We start from the raw sequence: 26,866 nt of genomic DNA, 5'->3' as shown, positions 1-26,866 counted from the left end.
GATTCAAACCGGCACTAGGAAACAGAATTAGAAACCAGAGTAATAGTTTCTCCTGCAACCGGTTCCGTTTGTGTTAGATGAACGAACGTCTCTCCACATACTCAATCTGTGTGATAATTGTGTGTTAAAGCCGTACTTCACCTAGCTTGTTGGGAACACAAAGTTCCTTTTCAGTTGCAAACTCCACTCCATACATATATATGGGGATGTACTAGCTCCAATTCGGTTTCCAGTGATAACTGCAGGAACTTCAAAACGGCAGAAGGAAACAGATAGAGAAACCATAGTAAAAGTTTCTCCTGCAAAACGTTCCCTTTGTGCTGGAGGAACGAACGTCTTTCCACATGCTCAGTTCTTACAGATAAGATTGTGTGAAAGCCGTCCTTCACTTAGCTTCTTGGAAACAAAAATTTCTTTTCAGTTGCAAACTCCTCTCCATACATATAAAAGGGGAGGTAATAGTTCCAACTCGGTTTTACAGTGAAAACTGCAGAAACATCAAACCAGCACGAGGAAACAGACTGAGAAACCAGAGCACATTTCCTCCTGCAACCTATCCCTTTGTGCTAGATGAACGAACGTCTCTCCACATGCTCAGTTCTGAGAGTTAAGTGTGTGTGAAAGCCGTCCTTCCCATAGCTTGTTGGGAACATAAAGTTTCTTTACAGTTGCTACTCCAATCCATACATATATATGGGAGTTACTAGCTCCAACTCGGTTTTACAGTGAAAACTTCAGGAACTTCAAAACGGCACTAGGAAAAAGACTGAGAAACCACAGTAAATATTTCTCCTGCAACCCGTTCCTTTGTGCTAGATGAAAGAACGTCTTCCCACATGCTCAGTTCTGAGAGATAAGTGTGTGTGAAAGCCGTCCTTCACCTACCTTGTTGGGAACACAAAGTTTCTTTTCAGTTGCAAACACCACTCCGTACACACATGTGGGGATAACTAGCACCAACTCGCTTTTACAGTGAAAACTGCAGGAACTTCATACCGGCACTAGGAAACAGACTGGGAAACCAGAGTTTAGTTTCTCCTTCAACCCGTTCCCTTTGTGCTAGATGAACGAACGGCTCTCCAAACGTTCAGTTCTGAGAGATAAGCGTGTGTTAAAGCCGTCCTTCAACTAGCTGGTTGGGAAAAAAATTTTCCTTTCATTTTCAACTCCACTCCATTCATATATAAGGGAAGGTAGTATCTCCAAATCGGTTTTACAGTGAAAACTGCAGGAATTTCAAACCGGCATTAGAAAACAGACTGAGAAACCAGAGTAAAATTATCTCCTGCAACACTTTCCCTTTGGGTTAGATGAACGTTCGTCTCTCCACATGCTAATTTCTGAGAGATAAGTGTGTGTGAAAGCCGTCCTTCACCTAGCTTGTTTGGATCACAAAGTTTCTTTTCAGTAGCAAACACCACTCCATAGACACATATGGGGATAAATAGCACCATCTCGGTTTTACAGTGAAAACTGCAGGAACTTCAAACCTGCACTAAAAACAAATTTAGAAACTAGAACAAAAGTTCGTCTGCAACACTATCGTTTGTGCTAGATGAACGAACGTCTCTCCACATGCTCAGTTCTGAGAGATAAATGAGCGTGAATGCTGTCCTTCACCTAGCTTGTTGGGACACAAAGTTTCTTTTCATTAGCAAACTGCTCTCCATACATATATACGGGGAGAACTAGCACCAACTCGGTTTTACAGTGAAAACTACTGGAACTTCAAACCGGCACTAGGAAACAGACTGGGAAACCAGAGTAAAGTTTCTCCTGCAACCCGTTCCCTTTGTGCTAGATGAACGAACTTCTCTCCACATGCTCAATTCTGAGAGATATGTGTGTGTGAAAGCCGTCCTTCAACTTGCTTGTTGGGAACACAAAGTTTCTTTACACTTGCAAAATCCACTCCATACATACATATGGGGAGAACCAGCAACAATTAGGTTTTACAGTGAAAACTGCAGGAACTTCAAAGCGGCACTAGGAAACAGACTGAGAAACCAGAGTAAAAGTTTCTCCTGCATACCGTTCCCTTTGTGCTGGATGAACCAACGTCTCTCCACATGATCATTTCTTAGAGATAAGTGTGTGTGTAAGCTGTACTTCAGATACGTTGTTGGGAAAACAAAGATTCTTTTCAGCTGCAATGTCCACTCCATACGTATATATGGGGATGTACTAGCTCCAACACTGTTTTACAGTGAAAACTGCAGGAACATCATACCGGCACTAGTAAAAAGACTAAGAAACCAGCGAAAATTTTCTCATGCAACCCTATCCGTTTGTGCTAGATGAATGAACGTCTCTGCACATGCTCAGTTCTGAGAGATAAGTGTGTGTGAAAGCCGTCCTTCAACTAGATTGTTGGGAATACAAAGTTTCTTTAATTAGCAAACTCCACTCCATACATATATAAGGGGAGAATTAGCACCAACTCGATTTTACAGTGAATACTACTGGAAATTCAAACCGGCACTAGGAAACAGACTGAGAAACCAGAGTAAAAGATTCTCGTGCAACCCGTTCCTTTTGTGCTATATGAACGAACTTCTCTCCACATGCTAAGTTCTGAGAAATATGTGTGTGTGAAAGCCGTCCTTCAACTAGATTGTTGGGAACACAAAGATTCTTTTCACTTGCAAAATCCACTCCATACATACATATGGGGAGAACTAGCAACAACTAGGTTTTACAGTGAAAACTGCAGGAACTTCAAACCGGCACTACGAACACACTGAGAAACCAGAGAAAAAGTTTCTCTTGCAAACCTTTCCCTTTGTGCTGGATGAACGAACGTCTCTCCACATGCTCCTTAGTGAGAGATAAGTGTGTGTGAAAGCCGTCCTTAACCTAGCTTGTTCTGAACACAAAGTTCTTTTCAGTAGCAAACTCCACTCCATACATATATATGGGGAATTACCAGCTCCAAATCTGTTTACAGAGAAAACTGCAGGAGATTCAAAAAGGCACAAGGAAACAGAATTAGAAACCAGAGTAATAGTTTCTCCTGCAACCCGTTCACTTTGTGCTTGATGAACGAACGTCTCTCCACATGCTCAATCTGTGTAATAAGTGTGTGTGAAAGCCGTCCTTCACCTAACTTGTTGGGAACACAAATTTTCTTTTCAGTTGCAAACTCCACCCCATACATATATATTGGGATATACTAGCTCCAACTCGCTTTTCCAGTGAAAACTGCAGGAAATTCAAAACGGCACTAGGAAACAGACTGAGAAACCACAGTAAAAGTTTCTCCTACAACCCGTTCCCTTTGTGCTAGATGAACGAACGTCTCTCCATATGCTCAGTTCTGAGTATTAATGTGTGTGAAAGCTGTCCTTCACCTAGCTTGTTGGGAACACAAAGATTCTTTTCATTTGAAAACTCCACTCCATACATATATATGGGAAGATCTAGCACCAACTCGGTTTTACATTGAAAACTACTGGAACTACATACCGGCACTAGGAAACAGACTGAGAAAACAGAGTAAAAGTTTCTCCTGCAGACCGTTCCCTTTGTGCTGGATGAACGAACGTCTCTACACATGATCAGTTCTTAGAGATAATTGTGTGTGAAATTGGTCCTTAATCTAGCATGTTGGGAGCACAATGTTTCTTTTCATTAGCAAACACCACTCCATACAAGTATATGGGGAATTACCAGCTCCAAATCGGTTTTACAGTGAAAACTGCAGGAACTTCAAACCTGCACTAAAAACAAATTGAGAAACTAGAACAAAAGTTCGTCTGCAACACTATCGTTTGTGCTAGATGAACGAACGTCTCTCCACATGCTCAGTTCTGAGAGATAAATGAGCGTGAATGCTGTCCTTCACCTAGCTTGTTGGGAACACAAAGTTTCTTTTCATTAGCAAACTGCTCTCCATACATATATACGGGGAGAACTAGCACCAACTCGGTTTTACAGTGAAAACTACTGGAACTTCAAACCGGCACTAGGAAACAGACTGGGAAACCAGAGTAAAGTTTCTCCTGCAACCCGTTCCCTTTGTGCTAGATGAACGAACTTCTCTCCACATGCTCAATTCTGAGAGATATGTGTGTGTGAAAGCCGTCCTTCAACTTGCTTGTTGGGAACACAAAGTTTCTTTACACTTGCAAAATCCACTCCATACATACATATGGGGAGAACCAGCAACAATTAGGTTTTACAGTGAAAACTGCAGGAACTTCAAAGCGGCACTAGGAAACAGACTGAGAAACCAGAGTAAAAGTTTCTCCTGCATACCGTTCCCTTTGTGCTGGATGAACCAACGTCTCTCCACATGATCATTTCTTAGAGATAAGTGTGTGTGTAAGCTGTACTTCAGATACGTTGTTGGGAAAACAAAGATTCTTTTCAGCTGCAATGTCCACTCCATACGTATATATGGGGATGTACTAGCTCCAACACTGTTTTACAGTGAAAACTGCAGGAACATCATACCGGCACTAGTAAAAAGACTAAGAAACCAGCGAAAATTTTCTCATGCAACCCTATCCGTTTGTGCTAGATGAATGAACGTCTCTGCACATGCTCAGTTCTGAGAGATAAGTGTGTGTGAAAGCCGTCCTTCAACTAGATTGTTGGGAATACAAAGTTTCTTTAATTAGCAAACTCCACTCCATACATATATAAGGGGAGAATTAGCACCAACTCGATTTTACAGTGAATACTACTGGAAATTCAAACCGGCACTAGGAAACAGACTGAGAAACCAGAGTAAAAGATTCACGTGCAACCCGTTCCTTTTGTGCTATATGAACGAACTTCTCTCCACATGCTAAGTTCTGAGAAATATGTGTGTGTGAAAGCCGTCCTTCAACTAGATTGTTGGGAACACAAAGATTCTTTTCACTTGCAAAATCCACTCCATACATACATATGGGGAGAACTAGCAACAACTAGGTTTTACAGTGAAAACTGCAGGAACTTCAAACCGGCACTACGAACACACTGAGAAACCAGAGAAAAAGTTTCTCTTGCAAACCTTTCCCTTTGTGCTGGATGAACGAACGTCTCTCCACATGCTCCTTAGTGAGAGATAAGTGTGTGTGAAAGCCGTCCTTAACCTAGCTTGTTCTGAACACAAAGTTCTTTTCAGTAGCAAACTCCACTCCATACATATATATGGGGAATTACCAGCTCCAAATCTGTTTACAGAGAAAACTGCAGGAGATTCAAAAAGGCACAAGGAAACAGAATTAGAAACCAGAGTAATAGTTTCTCCTGCAACCCGTTCACTTTGTGCTTGATGAACGAACGTCTCTCCACATGCTCAATCTGTGTAATAAGTGTGTGTGAAAGCCGTCCTTCACCTAACTTGTTGGGAACACAAATTTTCTTTTCAGTTGCAAACTCCACCCCATACATATATATTGGGATATACTAGCTCCAACTCGCTTTTCCAGTGAAAACTGCAGGAAATTCAAAACGGCACTAGGAAACAGACTGAGAAACCACAGTAAAAGTTTCTCCTACAACCCGTTCCCTTTGTGCTAGATGAACGAACGTCTCTCCATATGCTCAGTTCTGAGTATTAATGTGTGTGAAAGCTGTCCTTCACCTAGCTTGTTGGGAACACAAAGATTCTTTTCATTTGAAAACTCCACTCCATACATATATATGGGAAGATCTAGCACCAACTCGGTTTTACATTGAAAACTACTGGAACTACATACCGGCACTAGGAAACAGACTGAGAAAACAGAGTAAAAGTTTCTCCTGCAGACCGTTCCCTTTGTGCTGGATGAACGAACGTCTCTACACATGATCAGTTCTTAGAGATAATTGTGTGTGAAATTGGTCCTTAATCTAGCATGTTGGGAGCACAATGTTTCTTTTCATTAGCAAACACCACTCCATACAAGTATATGGGGAATTACCAGCTCCAAATCGGTTTTACAGTGAAAACTGCAGGAACTTCAAACCTGCACTAAAAACAAATTGAGAAACTAGAACAAAAGTTCGTCTGCAACACTATCGTTTGTGCTAGATGAACGAACGTCTCTCCACATGCTCAGTTCTGAGAGATAAATGAGCGTGAATGCTGTCCTTCACCTAGCTTGTTGGGAACACAAAGTTTCTTTTCATTAGCAAACTGCTCTCCATACATATATACGGGGAGAACTAGCACCAACTCGGTTTTACAGTGAAAACTACTGGAACTTCAAACCGGCACTAGGAAACAGACTGGGAAACCAGAGTAAAGTTTCTCCTGCAACCCGTTCCCTTTGTGCTAGATGAACGAACTTCTCTCCACATGCTCAATTCTGAGAGATATGTGTGTGTGAAAGCCGTCCTTCAACTTGCTTGTTGGGAACACAAAGTTTCTTTACACTTGCAAAATCCACTCCATACATACATATGGGGAGAACCAGCAACAATTAGGTTTTATAGTGAAAACTGCAGGAACTTCAAAGCGGCACTAGGAAACAGACTGAGAAACCAGAGTAAAAGTTTCTCCTGCATACCGTTCCCTTTGTGCTGGATGAACCAACGTCTCTCCACATGATCAGTTCTTAGAGATAAGTGTGTGTGTAAGCTGTACTTCAGATACGTTGTTGGGAAAACAAAGATTCTTTTCAGCAGCAATGTCCACTCCATACGTATATATGTGGATGTACTAGCTCCAACACGGTTTTACAGTGAAAACTGAAGGAAAATCATACCGGCACTAGTAAAAAGACTAAGAAACCAGAGAAAATTTTCTCATGCAACCCTATCCCTTTGTGCTAGATGAATGAACGTCTCTGCACATGCTCAGTTCTGAGAGATAAGTGTGTGTGAAAGCCGTCCTTCAACTAGATTGTTGGGAATACAAACTTTCTTTTAATTAGCAAACTCCACTCCATACATATATAAGGGGAGAATTAGCACCAACTCGATTTTACAGTGAATACTACTGGAAATTCAAACCGGCACTAGGAAACAGACTGAGAAACCAGAGTAAAAGATTCTCGTGCAACCCGTTCCTTTTGTGCTATATGAACGAACTTCTCTCCACATGCTAAGTTCTGAGAGATATGTGTGTGTGAAAGCCGTCCTTCAACTAGCTCGTTGGGAACACAAAGATTCTTTTCACTTGCAAAATCCACTCCATACATACATATGGGGAGAACTAGCAACAACTAGGTTTTACAGTGAAAACTGCAGGAACTTCAAACCGGCACTAGGAACACACTGAGAAACCAGAGTAAAAGTTTCTCCTGCAAACCTTTCCCTTTGTGCTGGATGAACGAACGTCTCTCCACATGCTCCTTACTGAGAGATAAGTGTGTGTGAAAGCCGTCCTTAACCTAGCTTGTTCTGAACACAAAGTTCTTTTCAGTAGCAAACTCCACTCCATACATATATATGGAGAATTACCAGCTCCAAATCTGTTTACAGTGAAAACTGCAGGAGATTCAAACCGGAACTAGGAAACAGAATTAGAAACCAGAGTAATAGTTTCTCCTGCAACCCGTTCCCTTTGTGCTTGATGAAGGAACGTCTCTCCACATGCTCAATCTGTGTAATAAGTGTGTGTGAAAGCCGTTCTTCACCTAACTTGTTGGGAACACAAAGTTTCTTTTCAGTTGCAAACTCCACTCCATACATATATATTGGGTTGTACTAGCTCCAATTCGGTTTTCCAGTGATAACTGCAGGAACTTCAAAACGGCAGAAGGAAACATTTTGAGAAACCATAGTAAAAGTTTCTCCTGCAAAATTTTTCCTTTGTGCTTGAGGAACGAACGTCTTTCCACATGCTCAGTTCTTAGAGATAAGATTGTGTGAAAGCCGTCCTTCACTTACCTTCTTGGAAACAAAAATTTCTTTTCAGTTGAAAACTACTCTCCATACATATATATGGGTCGATAAAGTTCCAACTCGGTTTTACAGTGAAAACTGCAGGAACATCAAACCAGCACGAGGAAACAGACTGAGAAACCAGAGCAAAAGTTCCTCCTGCAACCCGTTCCCTTTGTGCTAGATGAACGAACTTCTCACCACATGCTCAATTCTGAGAGATATGTGTGTGTGAAAGCCGTCCTTCAACTTGCTTGTTGGGAACACAAAGTTACTTTTCACTTGTAAAATCCACTCCATATATACATATGGGGAGAACCAGCAACAATTAGGTTTTACAGTGAAAACTGCAGGAACTTCAAAGCGGCACTAGGAAACAGACTGAGAAACCAGAGTAAAAGTTTCTCCTGCATACCGTTCCCTTTGTGCTGGATGAACCAACGTCTCTCCACATGATCAGTTCTTAGAGATAAGTGTGTGTGTAAGCTGTACTTCAGATACGTTGTTGGGAAAACAAAGATTCTTTTCAGCAGCAATGTCCATTCCATACGTATATATGGGGATGTACTAGCTCCAACAAGTTTTTAAAGTGAAAACTGCAGGAACATCATACCGGCACTAGTAAAAAGACTAAGAAACCAGAGAAAATTTTCTCATGCAACCCTATCCATTTGTGCTAGATGAATGAACGTCTCTGCACATGCTCAGTTCTCAGAAATAAGTGTGTGTGAAAGCCGTTCTTCAACTAGATTGTTGGGAACACAAAGTTTCTTTTCATTAGCAAACTCCACTCCATACATATATAAGGGGAGAATTAGCACCAACTCGATTTTACAGTGAATACTACTGGAAATTCAAACCGGCACTAGGAAACAGACTGAGAAACCAGAGTAAAAGAATCTCGTGCAACCCGTTCCTTTTGTGCTATATAAACGAACTTCTCTCCACATGCTAAGTTCTGAGAGATATGTGTGTGTGAAAGCCGTCCTTCAACTAGCTTGTTGGGAACACAAAGATTCTTTTCACTTGCAAAATCCACTCCATACATACATATGGGGAGAACTAGCAACAACTAGGTTTTACAGTGAAAACTGCAGGAACTTCAAACCGGCACTAGGAACACACTGAGAAACCAGAGAAAAAGTTTCTCCTGCAAACCTTTCCTTTTGTGCTGGATTAACGAACGTCTCTCCACATGCTCCTTACTGAGAGATAAGTGTGTGTGAAAGCCGTCCTTAACCTAGCTTGTTCTGAACACAAAGTTCTTTTCAGTAGCAAACTCCACTCCATACATATATATGGGGAATTACCAGCTCCAAATCTGTTTACAGAGAAAACTGCAGGAGATTCAAACCGGCACTAGGAAACAGAATTAGAAACCAGAATAATAGTTTCTCCTGCAACCCGTTCCCTTTGTGCTTGATGAACGAACGTCTCTCCACATGCTCAATCTGTGTAATAAGTGTGTGTGAAAGCCGTCCTTCACCTAGCTTGTTGGGAACACAAAGTTTCTTTTCAGTTGCAAACTCCACTCCATACATATATATTGGGATGTACTAGCTCCAATTCGGTTTTCCAGTGATAACTGCAGGAACTTCAAAACGGCAGAAGGAAACATTTTGAGAAACCATAGTAAAAGTTTCTCCTGCAAAATTTTTCCTTTGTGCTTGAGGAACGAACGTCTTTCCACATGCTCAGTTCTTAGAGATAAGATTGTGTGAAAGCCGTCCTTCACTTACCTTCTTGGAAACAAAAATTTCTTTTCAGTTGAAAACCCCTCTCCATACATATATATGGGGCGATAAAGTTCCAACTCGGTTTTACAGTGAAAACTGCAGGAACATCAAACCAGCACGAGGAAACAGACTGAGAAACCAGAGCAAAAGTTCCTCCTGCAACCCGTTCCCTTTGTGCTAGATGAACGAACTTCTCACCACATGCTCAATTCTGAGAGATATGTGTGTGTGAAAGCCGTCCTTCAACTTGCTTGTTGGGAACACAAAGTTACTTTTCACTTGCAAAATCCACTCCATACATACATATGGGGAGAACCAGCAACAATTAGGTTTTACAGTGAAAACTGCAGGAACTTCAAAGCGGCACTAGGAAACAGACTGAGAAACCAGAGTAAAAGTTTCTCCTGCATACCGTTCCCATTGTGCTGGATGAACCAACGTCTCTCCACATGATCAGTTCTTAGAGATAAGTGTGTGTGTAAGCTGTACTTCAGATACGTTGTTGGGAAAACAAAGATTCTATTCAGCAGCAATGTCCACTCCATACGTATATATGGGGATGTACTAGCTCCAACAAGTTTTTAAAGTGAAAACTGCAGGAACATCATAAAGGCACTAGTAAAAAGACTAAGAAACCAGAGAAAATTTCCTCATGCAACCCTATCCCTTTGTGCTAGATGAATGAACGTCTCTGCACATGCTCAGTTCTGAGAGATAAGTGTGTGTGAAAGCCGTCCTTCAACTAGATTGTTGGGAATACAAACTTTCTTTTAATTAGCAAACTCCACTCCATACATATATAAGGGGAGAATTAGCACCAACTCGATTTTACAGTGAATACTACTGGAAATTCAAACCGGCACTAGGAAACAGACTGAGAAACCAGAGTAAAATTTCTCCTGCAACCCTATCCCTTTGTGCTAGATGAACGAACGTCTCTCCACATGCTCCTTACTGAGAGATAAGTGTGTGTGAAAGCCGTCCTTAACCTAGCTAGTTCTGAACACAAAGTTCTTTTCAGTAGCAAACTCCACTCCATACATATATATGGGGAATTACCAGCTCCAAATCTGTTTACAGTGAAAACTGCAGGAGATTCAAACCGGCACTAGGAAACAGAATTAGAAACCAGAGTAATAGTTTCTCCTGCAACCGGTTCCCTTTGTGTTAGATGAACGAACGTCTCTCCACATACTCAATCTGTGTGATAATTGTGTGTTAAAGCCGTCCTTCAACTAGCTTGTTGGGAACACAAAGTTCCTTTTCAGTTGCAAACTCCACTCCATACATATATATGGGGATGTACTAGCTCCAATTCGGTTTTCCAGTGATAACTGCAGGAACTTCAAAACGGCAGAAGGAAACAGATAGAGAAACCATAGTAAAAGTTTCTCCTGCAAAACTTTCCCTTTGTGCTGGAGGAACGAACGTCTTTCCACATGCTCAGTTCTTAGAGATAAGATTGTGTGAAAGCAGTCCTTCACTTAGCTTCTTGGAAACAAAAATTTCTTTTCAGTTGCAAACTCCTCTCCATACATATAAAAGGGGAGGTAATAGTTCCAACTCGGTTTTACAGTGAAAACTGCAGAAACATCAAACCAGCACGAGGAAACAGACTGAGAAACCAGAGCACATTTCCTCCTGCAACCTATCCCTTTGTGCTAGATGAACGAACGTCTCTCCACATGCTCAGTTCTGAGAGTTAAGTGTGTGTGAAAGCCGTCCTTCCCATAGCTTGTTGGGAACATAAAGTTTCTTTACAGTTGCTACTCCAATCCATACATATATATGGGAGTTACAAGCTCCAACTCGGTTTTACAGTTAAAACTTCAGGAACTTCAAAACGGCACTAGGAAAAAGACTGAGAAACCACAGTAAATATTTCTCCTGCAACCCGTTCCTTTGTGCTAGATGAAAGAACGTCTTTCCACATGCTCAGTTCTGAGAGATAAGTGTGTGTGAAAGCCGTCCTTCACCTACCTTGTTGGGAACACAAAGTTTCTTTTCAGTTGCAAACACCACTCCGTACACACATGTGGGGATAACTAGCACCAACTCGGTTTTACAGTGAAAACAGCAGGAACTTCATACCGGCACTAGGAAACAGACTGGGAAACCAGAGTATAGTTTCTCCTTCAACCCGATCCCTTTGTGCTAGATGAACGAACGGCTCTCCAAACGTTCAGTTCTGAGAGATAAGTGTGTGTTAAAGCCGTCCTTCAACTAGCTGGTTGGGAAAAAAATTTTCCTTTCATTTTCAACTCCACTCCATTCATATATAAGGGAAGGTAGTATCTCCAAATCGGTTTTACAGTGAAAACTGCAGGAATTTCAAACCGGCACTAGAAAACAGACTGAGAAACCAGAGTAAAATTATCTCCTGCAACACTTTCCCTTTGGGCTAGATGAACGTTCGTCTCTCCACATGCTAATTTCTGAGAGATAAGTTTGTGTGAAAGCCGTCCTTCACCTAGCTTGTTTGGATCACAAAGTTTCTTTTCAGTAGCAAACACCACTCCGTAGACACATATGGGGATAAATAGCACCATCTCGGTTTTACAGTGAAAACTGCAGGAACTTCAAACTGTCACTAAGAAACAGATTGAGAAATTAGAGTAAAAGTATCTCCTGCAACCCGTTAACTTTGTGCTAGATGAACGAACGTCTCTCCACATGCTCAGTTCTGAGAGATAAATGAGCGTGAATGCTGTCCTTCACCTAGCTTGTTGGGAACACAAAGTTTCTTTTCATTAGCAAACTGCTCTCCATACATATATACGGGGAGAACTAGCACCAACTCGGTTTTACAGTGAAAACTGCAGGAACTTCAAACCGGCACTAGGAACACACTGAGAAACCAGAGAAAAAGTTTCTCCTGCAAACCTTTCCCTTTGTGCTGGATTAACGAACGTCTCTCCACATGCTCCTTACTGAGAGATAAGTGTGTGTGAAAGCCGTCCTTAACCTAGCTTGTTCTGAACACAAAGTTCTTTTCAGTAGCAAACTCCACTCCATACATATATATGGGGAATTACCAGCTCCAAATCTGTTTACAGAGAAAACTGCAGGAGATTCAAACCGGCACTAGGAAACAGAATTAGAAACCAGAGTAATAGTTTCTCCTGCAACCCGTTCCCTTTGTGCTTGATGAACGAACGTCTCTCCACATGCTCAATCTGTGTAATAAGTGTGTGTGAAAGCCGTCCTTCACCTAGCTTGTAGGGAACACAAAGTTTCTTTTCAGTTGCAAACTCCTCTCCATACATATAAAAGGGGAGGTAATAGTTCCAACTCGGTTTTACAGTGAAAACTGCAGAAACATCAAACCAGCACGAGGAAACAGACTGAGAAACCAGAGCACATTTCCTCCTGCAACCTATCCCTTTGTGCTAGATGAACGAACGTCTCTCCACATGCTCAGTTCTGAGAGTTAAGTGTGTGTGAAAGCCGTCCTTCCCATAGCTTGTTGGGAACATAAAGTTTCTTTACAGTTGCTACTCCAATCCATACATATATATGGGAGTTACAAGCTCCAACTCGGTTTTACAGTTAAAACTTCAGGAACTTCAAAACGGCACTAGGAAAAAGACTGAGAAACCACAGTAAATATTTCTCCTGCAACCCGTTCCTTTGTGCTAGATGAAAGAACGTCTTTCCACATGCTCAGTTCTGAGAGATAAGTGTGTGTGAAAGCCGTCCTTCACCTACCTTGTTGGGAACACAAAGTTTCTTTTCAGTTGCAAACACCACTCCGTACACACATGTGGGGATAACTAGCACCAACTCGGTTTTACAGTGAAAACAGCAGGAACTTCATACCGGCACTAGGAAACAGACTGGGAAACCAGAGTATAGTTTCTCCTTCAACCCGATCCCTTTGTGCTAGATGAACGAACGGCTCTCCAAACGTTCAGTTCTGAGAGATAAGTGTGTGTTAAAGCCGTCCTTCAACTAGCTGGTTGGGAAAAAAATTTTCCTTTCATTTTCAACTCCACTCCATTCATATATAAGGGAAGGTAGTATCTCCAAATCGGTTTTACAGTGAAAACTGCAGGAATTTCAAACCGGCATTAGAAAACAGACTGAGAAACCAGAGTAAAATTATCTCCTGCAACACTTTCCCTTTGGGCTAGATGAACGTTCGTCTCTCCACATGCTAATTTCTGAGAGATAAGTGTGTGTGAAAGCCGTCCTTCACCTAGCTTGTTTGGATCACAAAGTTTCTTTTCAGTAGCAAACACCACTCCATAGACACATATGGGGATAAATAGCACCATCTCGGTTTTACAGTGAAAACTGCAGGAACTTCAAACTGTCACTAAGAAACAGATTGAGAAATTAGAGTAAAAGTATCTCCTGCAACCCGTTAACTTTGTGCTAGATGAACGAACGTCTCTCCACATGCTCAGTTCTGAGAGATAAATGAGCGTGAATGCTGTCCTTCACCTAGCTTGTTGGGAACACAAAGTTTCTTTTCATTAGCAAACTGCTCTCCATACATATATACGGGGAGAAATAGCACCAACTCGGTTTTACAGTGAAAACTGCAGGAACTTCAAACCGGCACTAGGAACACACTGAGAAACCAGAGAAAAAGTTTCTCCTGCAAACCTTTCCCTTTGTGCTGGATTAACGAACGTCTCTCCACATGCTCCTTACTGAGAGATAAGTGTGTGTGAAAGCCGTCCTTAAGCTAGCTTGTTCTGAACACAAAGTTCTTTTCAGTAGCAAACTCCACTCCATACATATATATGGGGAATTACCAGCTCCAAATCTGTTTACAGAGAAAACTGCAGGAGATTCAAACCGGCACTAGGAAACAGAATTAGAAACCAGAGTAATAGTTTCTCCTGCAACCCGTTCCCTTTGTGCTTGATGAACGAACGTCTCTCCACATGCTCAATCTGTGTAATAAGTGTGTGTGAAAGCCGTCCTTCACCTAGCTTGTTGGGAACACAAAGTTTCTTTTCAGTTGCAAACTCCACTCCATACATATATATTGGGATGTACTAGCTCCAATTCAGTTTTCCAGTGATAACTGCAGGAACTTCAAAACGGCAGAAGGAAACATTTTGAGAAACCATAGTAAAAGTTTCTCCTGCAAAACTTTCCCTTTGTGCTGGAGGAACGAACGTCTTTCCACATGCTCAGTTCTTACAGATAAGATTGTGTGAAAGCCGTGCTTCACTTACCTTCTTGGAAACAAAAATTTCTTTTCAGTTGAAAACCCCTCTCCATACATATATATGGGGCGATAAAGTTCCAACTCGGTTTTACAGTGAAAACTGCAGGAACATCAAACCAGCACGAGGAAACAGACTGAGAAACCAGAGCAAAAGTTCCTCCTGCAACCCGTTCCCTTTGTGCTAGATGAACGAACTTCTCACCACATGCTCAATTCTGAGAGATATGTGTGTGTGAAAGCCGTCCTTCAACTTGCTGGTTGGGAACACAAAGTTACATTTCACTTGCAAAATCCACTCCATACATACATATGGGGAGAACAGCAACAATTAGGTTTTACAGTGAAAACTGCAGGAACTTCAAAGCGGCACTAGGAAACAGACTGAGAAACCCGAGTAAAAGTTTCTCCTGCATACCGTTCCCTTTGTGCTGGATGAACCAACGTCTCTCCACATGATCAGTTCTTAGAGATAAGTGTGTGTGTAAGCTGTACTTCAGATACGTTGTTGGGAAAACAAAGATTCTTTTCAGCAGCAATGTCCACTCCATACGTATATATGGGGATGTACTAGCTCCAACAAGTTTTTAAAGTGAAAACTGCAGGAACATCATACCGGCACTAGTAAAAAGACTAAGAAACCAGAGAAAATTTCCTCATGCAACCCTATCCCTTTGTGCTAGATGAATGAACGTCTCTGCACATGCTCAGTTCTGAGAGATAAGTGTGTGTGAAAGCCGTCCTTCAACTAGATTGTTGGGAATACAAACTTTCTTTTAATTAGCAAACTCCACTCCATACATATATAAGGGGAGAATTAGCACCAACTCGATTTTACAGTGAATACTACTGGAAATTCAAACCGGCACTAGGAAACAGACTGAGAAACCAGAGTAAAATTTCTCCTGCAACCCTATCCCTTTGTGCTAGATGAACGAACGTCTCTCCACATGCTCCTTACTGAGAGATAAGTGTGTGTGAAAGCCGTCCTTAACCTAGCTAGTTCTGAACACAAAGTTCTTTTCAGTAGCAAACTCCACTCCATACATATATATGGGGAATTACCAGCTCCAAATCTGTTTACAGTGAAAACTGCAGGAGATTCAAACCGGCACTAGGAAACAGAATTAGAAACCAGAGTAATAGTTTCTCCTGCAACCGGTTCCGTTTGTGTTAGATGAACGAACGTCTCTCCACATACTCAATCTGTGTGATAATTGTGTGTTAAAGCCGTACTTCACCTAGCTTGTTGGGAACACAAAGTTCCTTTTCAGTTGCAAACTCCACTCCATACATATATATGGGGATGTACTAGCTCCAATTCGGTTTCCAGTGATAACTGCAGGAACTTCAAAACGGCAGAAGGAAACAGATAGAGAAACCATAGTAAAAGTTTCTCCTGCAAAACGTTCCCTTTGTGCTGGAGGAACGAACGTCTTTCCACATGCTCAGTTCTTACAGATAAGATTGTGTGAAAGCCGTCCTTCACTTAGCTTCTTGGAAACAAAAATTTCTTTTCAGTTGCAAACTCCTCTCCATACATATAAAAGGGGAGGTAATAGTTCCAACTCGGTTTTACAGTGAAAACTGCAGAAACATCAAACCAGCACGAGGAAACAGACTGAGAAACCAGAGCACATTTCCTCCTGCAACCTATCCCTTTGTGCTAGATGAACGAACGTCTCTCCACATGCTCAGTTCTGAGAGTTAAGTGTGTGTGAAAGCCGTCCTTCCCATAGCTTGTTGGGAACATAAAGTTTCTTTACAGTTGCTACTCCAATCCATACATATATATGGGAGTTACTAGCTCCAACTCGGTTTTACAGTGAAAACTTCAGGAACTTCAAAACGGCACTAGGAAAAAGACTGAGAAACCACAGTAAATATTTCTCCTGCAACCCGTTCCTTTGTGCTAGATGAAAGAACGTCTTTCCACATGCTCAGTTCTGAGAGATAAGTGTGTGTGAAAGCCGTCCTTCACCTACCTTGTTGGGAACACAAAGTTTCTTTTCAGTTGCAAACACCACTCCGTACACACATGTGGGGATAACTAGCACCAACTCGCTTTTACAGTGAAAACTGCAGGAACTTCATACCGGCACTAGGAAACAGACTGGGAAACCAGAGTTTAGTTTCTCCTTCAACCCGTTCCCTTTGTGCTAGATGAACGAACGGCTCTCCAAACGTTCAGTTCTGAGAGATAAGCGTGTGTTAAAGCCGTCCTTCAACTAGCTGGTTGGGAAAAAAATTTTCCTTTCATTTTCAACTCCACTCCATTCATATATAAGGGAAGGTAGTATCTCCAAATCGGTTTTACAGTGAAAACTGCAGGAATTTCAAACCGGCATTAGAAAACAGACTGAGAAACCAGAGTAAAATTATCTCCTGCAACACTTTCCCTTTGGGCTAGATGAACGTTCGTCTCTCCACATGCTAATTTCTGAGAGATAAGTGTGTGTGAAAGCCGTCCTTCACCTAGCTTGTTTGGATCACAAAGTTTCTTTTCAGTAGCAAACACCACTCCATAGACACATATGGGGATAAATAGCACCATCTCGGTTTTACAGTGAAAACTGCAGGAACTTCAAACCTGCACTAAAAACAAATTTAGAAACTAGAACAAAAGTTCGTCTGCAACACTATCGTTTGTGCTAGATGAACGAACGTCTCTCCACATGCTCAGTTCTGAGAGATAAATGAGCGTGAATGCTGTCCTTCACCTAGCTTGTTGGGACACAAAGTTTCTTTTCATTAGCAAACTGCTCTCCATACATATATACGGGGAGAACTAGCACCAACTCGGTTTTACAGTGAAAACTACTGGAACTTCAAACCGGCACTAGGAAACAGACTGGGAAACCAGAGTAAAGTTTCTCCTGCAACCCGTTCCCTTTGTGCTAGATGAACGAACTTCTCTCCACATGCTCAATTCTGAGAGATATGTGTGTGTGAAAGCCGTCCTTCAACTTGCTTGTTGGGAACACAAAGTTTCTTTACACTTGCAAAATCCACTCCATACATACATATGGGGAGAACCAGCAACAATTAGGTTTTACAGTGAAAACTGCAGGAACTTCAAAGTGGCACTAGGAAACAGACTGAGAAACCAGAGTAAAAGTTTCTCCTGCATACCGTTCCCTTTGTGCTGGATGAACCAACGTCTCTCCACATGATCATTTCTTAGAGATAAGTGTGTGTGTAAGCTGTACTTCAGATACGTTGTTGGGAAAACAAAGATTCTTTTCAGCTGCAATGTCCACTCCATACGTATATATGGGGATGTACTAGCTCCAACACTGTTTTACAGTGAAAACTGCAGGAACATCATACCGGCACTAGAAAAAAGACTAAGAAACCAGCGAAAATTTTCTCATGCAACCCTATCCGTTTGTGCTAGATGAATGAACGTCTCTGCACATGCTCAGTTCTGAGAGATAAGTGTGTGTGAAAGCCGTCCTTCAACTAGATTGTTGGGAATACAAAGTTTCTTTAATTAGCAAACTCCACTCCATACATATATAAGGGGAGAATTAGCACCAACTCGATTTTACAGTGAATACTACTGGAAATTCAAACCGGCACTAGGAAACAGACTGAGAAACCAGAGTAAAAGATTCTCGTGCAACCCGTTCCTTTTGTGCTATATGAACGAACTTCTCTCCACATGCTAAGTTCTGAGAAATATGTGTGTGTGAAAGCCGTCCTTCAACTAGATTGTTGGGAACACAAAGATTCTTTTCACTTGCAAAATCCACTCCATACATACATATGGGGAGAACTAGCAACAACTAGGTTTTACAGTGAAAACTGCAGGAACTTCAAACCGGCACTACGAACACACTGAGAAACCAGAGAAAAAGTTTCTCTTGCAAACCTTTCCCTTTGTGCTGGATGAACGAACGTCTCTCCACATGCTCCTTAGTGAGAGATAAGTGTGTGTGAAAGCCGTCCTTAACCTAGCTTGTTCTGAACACAAAGTTCTTTTCAGTAGCAAACTCCACTCCATACATATATATGGGGAATTACCAGCTCCAAATCTGTTTACAGAGAAAACTGCAGGAGATTCAAAAAGGCACAAGGAAACAGAATTAGAAACCAGAGTAATAGTTTCTCCTGCAACCCGTTCACTTTGTGCTTGATGAACGAACGTCTCTCCACATGCTCAATCTGTGTAATAAGTGTGTGTGAAAGCCGTCCTTCACCTAACTTGTTGGGAACACAAATTTTCTTTTCAGTTGCAAACTCCACCCCATACATATATATTGGGATATACTAGCTCCAACTCGCTTTTCCAGTGAAAACTGCAGGAAATTCAAAACGGCACTAGGAAACAGACTGAGAAACCACAGTAAAAGTTTCTCCTACAACCCGTTCCCTTTGTGCTAGATGAACGAACGTCTCTCCATATGCTCAGTTCTGAGTATTAATGTGTGTGAAAGCTGTCCTTCACCTAGCTTGTTGGGAACACAAAGATTCTTTTCATTTGAAAACTCCACTCCATACATATATATGGGAAGATCTAGCACCAACTCGGTTTTACATTGAAAACTACTGGAACTACATACCGGCACTAGGAAACAGACTGAGAAAACAGAGTAAAAGTTTCTCCTGCAGACCGTTCCCTTTGTGCTGGATGAACGAACGTCTCTACACATGATCAGTTCTTAGAGATAATTGTGTGTGAAATTGGTCCTTAATCTAGCATGTTGGGAGCACAATGTTTCTTTTCATTAGCAAACACCACTCCATACAAGTATATGGGGAATTACCAGCTCCAAATCGGTTTTACAGTGAAAACTGCAGGAACTTCAAACCTGCACTAAAAACAAATTGAGAAACTAGAACAAAAGTTCGTCTGCAACACTATCGTTTGTGCTAGATGAACGAACGTCTCTCCACATGCTCAGTTCTGAGAGATAAATGAGCGTGAATGCTGTCCTTCACCTAGCTTGTTGGGAACACAAAGTTTCTTTTCATTAGCAAACTGCTCTCCATACATATATACGGGGAGAACTAGCACCAACTCGGTTTTACAGTGAAAACTACTGGAACTTCAAACCGGCACTAGGAAACAGACTGGGAAACCAGAGTAAAGTTTCTCCTGCAACCCGTTCCCTTTGTGCTAGATGAACGAACTTCTCTCCACATGCTCAATTCTGAGAGATATGTGTGTGTGAAAGCCGTCCTTCAACTTGCTTGTTGGGAACACAAAGTTTCTTTACACTTGCAAAATCCACTCCATACATACATATGGGGAGAACCAGCAACAATTAGGTTTTATAGTGAAAACTGCAGGAACTTCAAAGCGGCACTAGGAAACAGACTGAGAAACCAGAGTAAAAGTTTCTCCTGCATACCGTTCCCTTTGTGCTGGATGAACCAACGTCTCTCCACATGATCAGTTCTTAGAGATAAGTGTGTGTGTAAGCTGTACTTCAGATACGTTGTTGGGAAAACAAAGATTCTTTTCAGCAGCAATGTCCACTCCATACGTATATATGTGGATGTACTAGCTCCAACACGGTTTTACAGTGAAAACTGCAGGAAAATCATACCGGCACTAGTAAAAAGACTAAGAAACCAGAGAAAATTTTCTCATGCAACCCTATCCCTTTGTGCTAGATGAATGAACGTCTCTGCACATGCTCAGTTCTGAGAGATAAGTGTGTGTGAAAGCCGTCCTTCAACTAGATTGTTGGGAATACAAACTTTCTTTTAATTAGCAAACTCCACTCCATACATATATAAGGGGAGAATTAGCACCAACTCGATTTTACAGTGAATACTACTGGAAATTCAAACCGGCACTAGGAAACAGACTGAGAAACCAGAGTAAAAGATTCTCGTGCAACCCGTTCCTTTTGTGCTATATGAACGAACTTCTCTCCACATGCTAAGTTCTGAGAGATATGTGTGTGTGAAAGCCGTCCTTCAACTAGCTCGTTGGGAACACAAAGATTCTTTTCACTTGCAAAATCCACTCCATACATACATATGGGGAGAACTAGCAACAACTAGGTTTTACAGTGAAAACTGCAGGAACTTCAAACCGGCACTAGGAACACAATGAGAAACCAGAGTAAAAGTTTCTCCTGCAAACCTTTCCCTTTGTGCTGGATGAACGAACGTCTCTCCACATGCTCCTTACTGAGAGATAAGTGTGTGTGAAAGCCGTCCTTAACCTAGCTTGTTCTGAACACAAAGTTCTTTTCAGTAGCAAACTCCACTCCATACATATATATGGAGAATTACCAGCTCCAAATCTGTTTACAGTGAAAACTGCAGGAGATTCAAACCGGCACTAGGAAACAGAATTAGAAACCAGAGTAATAGTTTCTCCTGCAACCCGTTCCCTTTGTGCTTGATGAACGAACGTCTCTCCACATGCTCAATCTGTGTAATAAGTGTGTGTGAAAGCCGTTCTTCACCTAACTTGTTGGGAACACAAAGTTTCTTTTCAGTTGCAAACTCCACTCCATACATATATATTGGGTTGTACTAGCTCCAATTCGGTTTTCCAGTGATAACTGCAGGAACTTCAAAACGGCAGAAGGAAACATTTTGAGAAACCATAGTAAAAGTTTCTCCTGCAAAATTTTTCCTTTGTGCTTGAGGAACGAACGTCTTTCCACATGCTCAGTTCTTAGAGATAAGATTGTGTGAAAGCCGTCCTTCACTTACCTTCTTGGAAACAAAAATTTCTTTTCAGTTGAAAACTACTCTCCATACATATATATGGGTCGATAAAGTTCCAACTCGGTTTTACAGTGAAAACTGCAGGAACATCAAACCAGCACGAGGAAACAGACTGAGAAACCAGAGCAAAAGTTCCTCCTGCAACCCGTTCCCTTTGTGCTAGATGAACGAACTTCTCACCACATGCTCAATTCTGAGAGATATGTGTGTGTGAAAGCCGTCCTTCAACTTGCTTGTTGGGAACACAAAGTTACTTTTCACTTGTAAAATCCACTCCATATATACATATGGGGAGAACCAGCAACAATTAGGTTTTACAGTGAAAACTGCAGGAACTTCAAAGCGGCACTAGGAAACAGACTGAGAAACCAGAGTAAAAGTTTCTCCTGCATACCGTTCCCTTTGTGCTGGATGAACCAACGTTTCTCCACATGATCAGTTCTTAGAGATAAGTGTGTGTGTAAGCTGTACTTCAGATACGTTGTTGGGAAAACAAAGATTCTTTTCAGCAGCAATGTCCACTCCATACGTATATATGGGGATGTACTAGCTCCAACAAGTTTTTAAAGTGAAAACTGCAGGAACATCATACCGGCACTAGTAAAAAGACTAAGAAACCAGAGAAAATTTCCTCATGCAACCCTATCCCTTTGTGCTAGATGAATGAACGTCTCTGCACATGCTCAGTTCTGAGAGATAAGTGTGTGTGAAAGCCGTCCTTCAACTAGATTGTTGGGAATACAAACTTTCTTTTAATTAGCAAACTCCACTCCATACATATATAAGGGGAGAATTAGCACCAACTCGATTTTACAGTGAATACTACTGGAAATTCAAACCGGCACTAGGAAACAGACTGAGAAACCAGAGTAAAATTTCTCCTGCAACCCTATCCCTTTGTGCTAGATGAACGAACGTCTCTCCACATGCTCCTTACTGAGAGATAAGTGTGTGTGAAAGCCGTCCTTAACCTAGCTAGTTCTGAACACAAAGTTCTTTTCAGTAGCAAACTCCACTCCATACATATATATGGGGAATTACCAGCTCCAAATCTGTTTACAGTGAAAACTGCAGGAGATTCAAACCGGCACTAGGAAACAGAATTAGAAACCAGAGTAATAGTTTCTCCTGCAACCGGTTCCGTTTGTGTTAGATGAACGAACGTCTCTCCACATACTCAATCTGTGTGATAATTGTGTGTTAAAGCCGTACTTCACCTAGCTTGTTGGGAACACAAAGTTCCTTTTCAGTTGCAAACTCCACTCCATACATATATATGGGGATGTACTAGCTCCAATTCGGTTTCCAGTGATAACTGCAGGAACTTCAAAACGGCAGAAGGAAACAGATAGAGAAACCATAGTAAAAGTTTCTCCTGCAAAACGTTCCCTTTGTGCTGGAGGAACGAACGTCTTTCCACATGCTCAGTTCTTACAGATAAGATTGTGTGAAAGCCGTCCTTCACTTAGCTTCTTGGAAACAAAAATTTCTTTTCAGTTGCAAACTCCTCTCCATACATATAAAAGGGGAGGTAATAGTTCCAACTCGGTTTTACAGTGAAAACTGCAGAAACATCAAACCAGCACGAGGAAACAGACTGAGAAACCAGAGCACATTTCCTCCTGCAACCTATCCCTTTGTGCTAGATGAACGAACGTCTCTCCACATGCTCAGTTCTGAGAGTTAAGTGTGTGTGAAAGCCGTCCTTCCCATAGCTTGTTGGGAACATAAAGTTTCTTTACAGTTGCTACTCCAATCCATACATATATATGGGAGTTACTAGCTCCAACTCGGTTTTACAGTGAAAACTTCAGGAACTTCAAAACGGCACTAGGAAAAAGACTGAGAAACCACAGTAAATATTTCTCCTGCAACCCGTTCCTTTGTGCTAGATGAAAGAACGTCTTCCCACATGCTCAGTTCTGAGAGATAAGTGTGTGTGAAAGCCGTCCTTCACCTACCTTGTTGGGAACACAAAGTTTCTTTTCAGTTGCAAACACCACTCCGTACACACATGTGGGGATAACTAGCACCAACTCGCTTTTACAGTGAAAACTGCAGGAACTTCATACCGGCACTAGGAAACAGACTGGGAAACCAGAGTTTAGTTTCTCCTTCAACCCGTTCCCTTTGTGCTAGATGAACGAACGGCTCTCCAAACGTTCAGTTCTGAGAGATAAGCGTGTGTTAAAGCCGTCCTTCAACTAGCTGGTTGGGAAAAAAATTTTCCTTTCATTTTCAACTCCACTCCATTCATATATAAGGGAAGGTAGTATCTCCAAATCGGTTTTACAGTGAAAACTGCAGGAATTTCAAACCGGCATTAGAAAACAGACTGAGAAACCAGAGTAAAATTATCTCCTGCAACACTTTCCCTTTGGGTTAGATGAACGTTCGTCTCTCCACATGCTAATTTCTGAGAGATAAGTGTGTGTGAAAGCCGTCCTTCACCTAGCTTGTTTGGATCACAAAGTTTCTTTTCAGTAGCAAACACCACTCCATAGACACATATGGGGATAAATAGCACCATCTCGGTTTTACAGTGAAAACTGCAGGAACTTCAAACCTGCACTAAAAACAAATTTAGAAACTAGAACAAAAGTTCGTCTGCAACACTATCGTTTGTGCTAGATGAACGAACGTCTCTCCACATGCTCAGTTCTGAGAGATAAATGAGCGTGAATGCTGTCCTTCACCTAGCTTGTTGGGAACACAAAGTTTCTTTTCATTAGCAAACTGCTCTCCATACATATATACGGGGAGAACTAGCACCAACTCGGTTTTACAGTGAAAACTACTGGAACTTCAAACCGGCACTAGGAAACAGACTGGGAAACCAGAGTAAAGTTTCTCCTGCAACCCGTTCCCTTTGTGCTAGATGAACGAACTTCTCTCCACATGCTCAATTCTGAGAGATATGTGTGTGTGAAAGCCGTCCTTCAACTTGCTTGTTGGGAACACAAAGTTTCTTTACACTTGCAAAATCCACTCCATACATACATATGGGGAGAACCAGCAACAATTAGGTTTTACAGTGAAAACTGCAGGAACTTCAAAGCGGCACTAGGAAACAGACTGAGAAACCAGAGTAAAAGTTTCTCCTGCATACCGTTCCCTTTGTGCTGGATGAACCAACGTCTCTCCACATGATCATTTCTTAGAGATAAGTGTGTGTGTAAGCTGTACTTCAGATACGTTGTTGGGAAAACAAAGATTCTTTTCAGCTGCAATGTCCACTCCATACGTATATATGGGGATGTACTAGCTCCAACACTGTTTTACAGTGAAAACTGCAGGAACATCATACCGGCACTAGTAAAAAGACTAAGAAACCAGCGAAAATTTTCTCATGCAACCCTATCCGTTTGTGCTAGATGAATGAACGTCTCTGCACATGCTCAGTTCTGAGAGATAAGTGTGTGTGAAAGCCGTCCTTCAACTAGATTGTTGGGAATACAAAGTTTCTTTAATTAGCAAACTCCACTCCATACATATATAAGGGGAGAATTAGCACCAACTCGATTTTACAGTGAATACTACTGGAAATTCAAACCGGCACTAGGAAACAGACTGAGAAACCAGAGTAAAAGATTCTCGTGCAACCCGTTCCTTTTGTGCTATATGAACGAACTTCTCTCCACATGCTAAGTTCTGAGAAATATGTGTGTGTGAAAGCCGTCCTTCAACTAGATTGTTGGGAACACAAAGATTCTTTTCACTTGCAAAATCCACTCCATACATACATATGGGGAGAACTAGCAACAACTAGGTTTTACAGTGAAAACTGCAGGAACTTCAAACCGGCACTACGAACACACTGAGAAACCAGAGAAAAAGTTTCTCTTGCAAACCTTTCCCTTTGTGCTGGATGAACGAACGTCTCTCCACATGCTCCTTAGTGAGAGATAAGTGTGTGTGAAAGCCGTCCTTAACCTAGCTTGTTCTGAACACAAAGTTCTTTTCAGTAGCAAACTCCACTCCATACATATATATGGGGAATTACCAGCTCCAAATCTGTTTACAGAGAAAACTGCAGGAGATTCAAAAAGGCACAAGGAAACAGAATTAGAAACCAGAGTAATAGTTTCTCCTGCAACCCGTTCACTTTGTGCTTGATGAACGAACGTCTCTCCACATGCTCAATCTGTGTAATAAGTGTGTGTGAAAGCCGTCCTTCACCTAACTTGTTGGGAACACAAATTTTCTTTTCAGTTGCAAACTCCACCCCATACATATATATTGGGATATACTAGCTCCAACTCGCTTTTCCAGTGAAAACTGCAGGAAATTCAAAACGGCACTAGGAAACAGACTGAGAAACCACAGTAAAAGTTTCTCCTACAACCCGTTCCCTTTGTGCTAGATGAACGAACGTCTCTCCATATGCTCAGTTCTGAGTATTAATGTGTGTGAAAGCTGTCCTTCACCTAGCTTGTTGGGAACACAAAGATTCTTTTCATTTGAAAACTCCACTCCATACATATATATGGGAAGATCTAGCACCAACTCGGTTTTACATTGAAAACTACTGGAACTACATACCGGCACTAGGAAACAGACTGAGAAAACAGAGTAAAAGTTTCTCCTGCAGACCGTTCCCTTTGTGCTGGATGAACGAACGTCTCTACACATGATCAGTTCTTAGAGATAATTGTGTGTGAAATTGGTCCTTAATCTAGCATGTTGGGAGCACAATGTTTCTTTTCATTAGCAAACACCACTCCATACAAGTATATGGGGAATTACCAGCTCCAAATCGGTTTTACAGTGAAAACTGCAGGAACTTCAAACCTGCACTAAAAACAAATTGAGAAACTAGAACAAAAGTTCGTCTGCAACACTATCGTTTGTGCTAGATGAACGAACGTCTCTCCACATGCTCAGTTCTGAGAGATAAATGAGCGTGAATGCTGTCCTTCACCTAGCTTGTTGGGAACACAAAGTTTCTTTTCATTAGCAAACTGCTCTCCATACATATATACGGGGAGAACTAGCACCAACTCGGTTTTACAGTGAAAACTACTGGAACTTCAAACCGGCACTAGGAAACAGACTGGGAAACCAGAGTAAAGTTTCTCCTGCAACCCGTTCCCTTTGTGCTAGATGAACGAACTTCTCTCCACATGCTCAATTCTGAGAGATATGTGTGTGTGAAAGCCGTCCTTCAACTTGCTTGTTGGGAACACAAAGTTTCTTTACACTTGCAAAATCCACTCCATACATACATATGGGGAGAACCAGCAACAATTAGGTTTTACAGTGAAAACTGCAGGAACTTCAAAGCGGCACTAGGAAACAGACTGAGAAACCAGAGTAAAAGTTTCTCCTGCATACCGTTCCCTTTGTGCTGGATGAACCAACGTCTCTCCACATGATCATTTCTTAGAGATAAGTGTGTGTGTAAGCTGTACTTCAGATACGTTGTTGGGAAAACAAAGATTCTTTTCAGCTG

This window comes from Camelus bactrianus, unplaced genomic scaffold (genome assembly GCF_048773025.1).
Source record: "Camelus bactrianus isolate YW-2024 breed Bactrian camel unplaced genomic scaffold, ASM4877302v1 HiC_scaffold_41, whole genome shotgun sequence".
NCBI lineage: Eukaryota > Metazoa > Chordata > Mammalia > Artiodactyla > Camelidae > Camelus > Camelus bactrianus.
The sequence above is the reverse complement of the archived record's forward strand: the minus strand, read 5'-3'. Positions refer to the sequence as shown.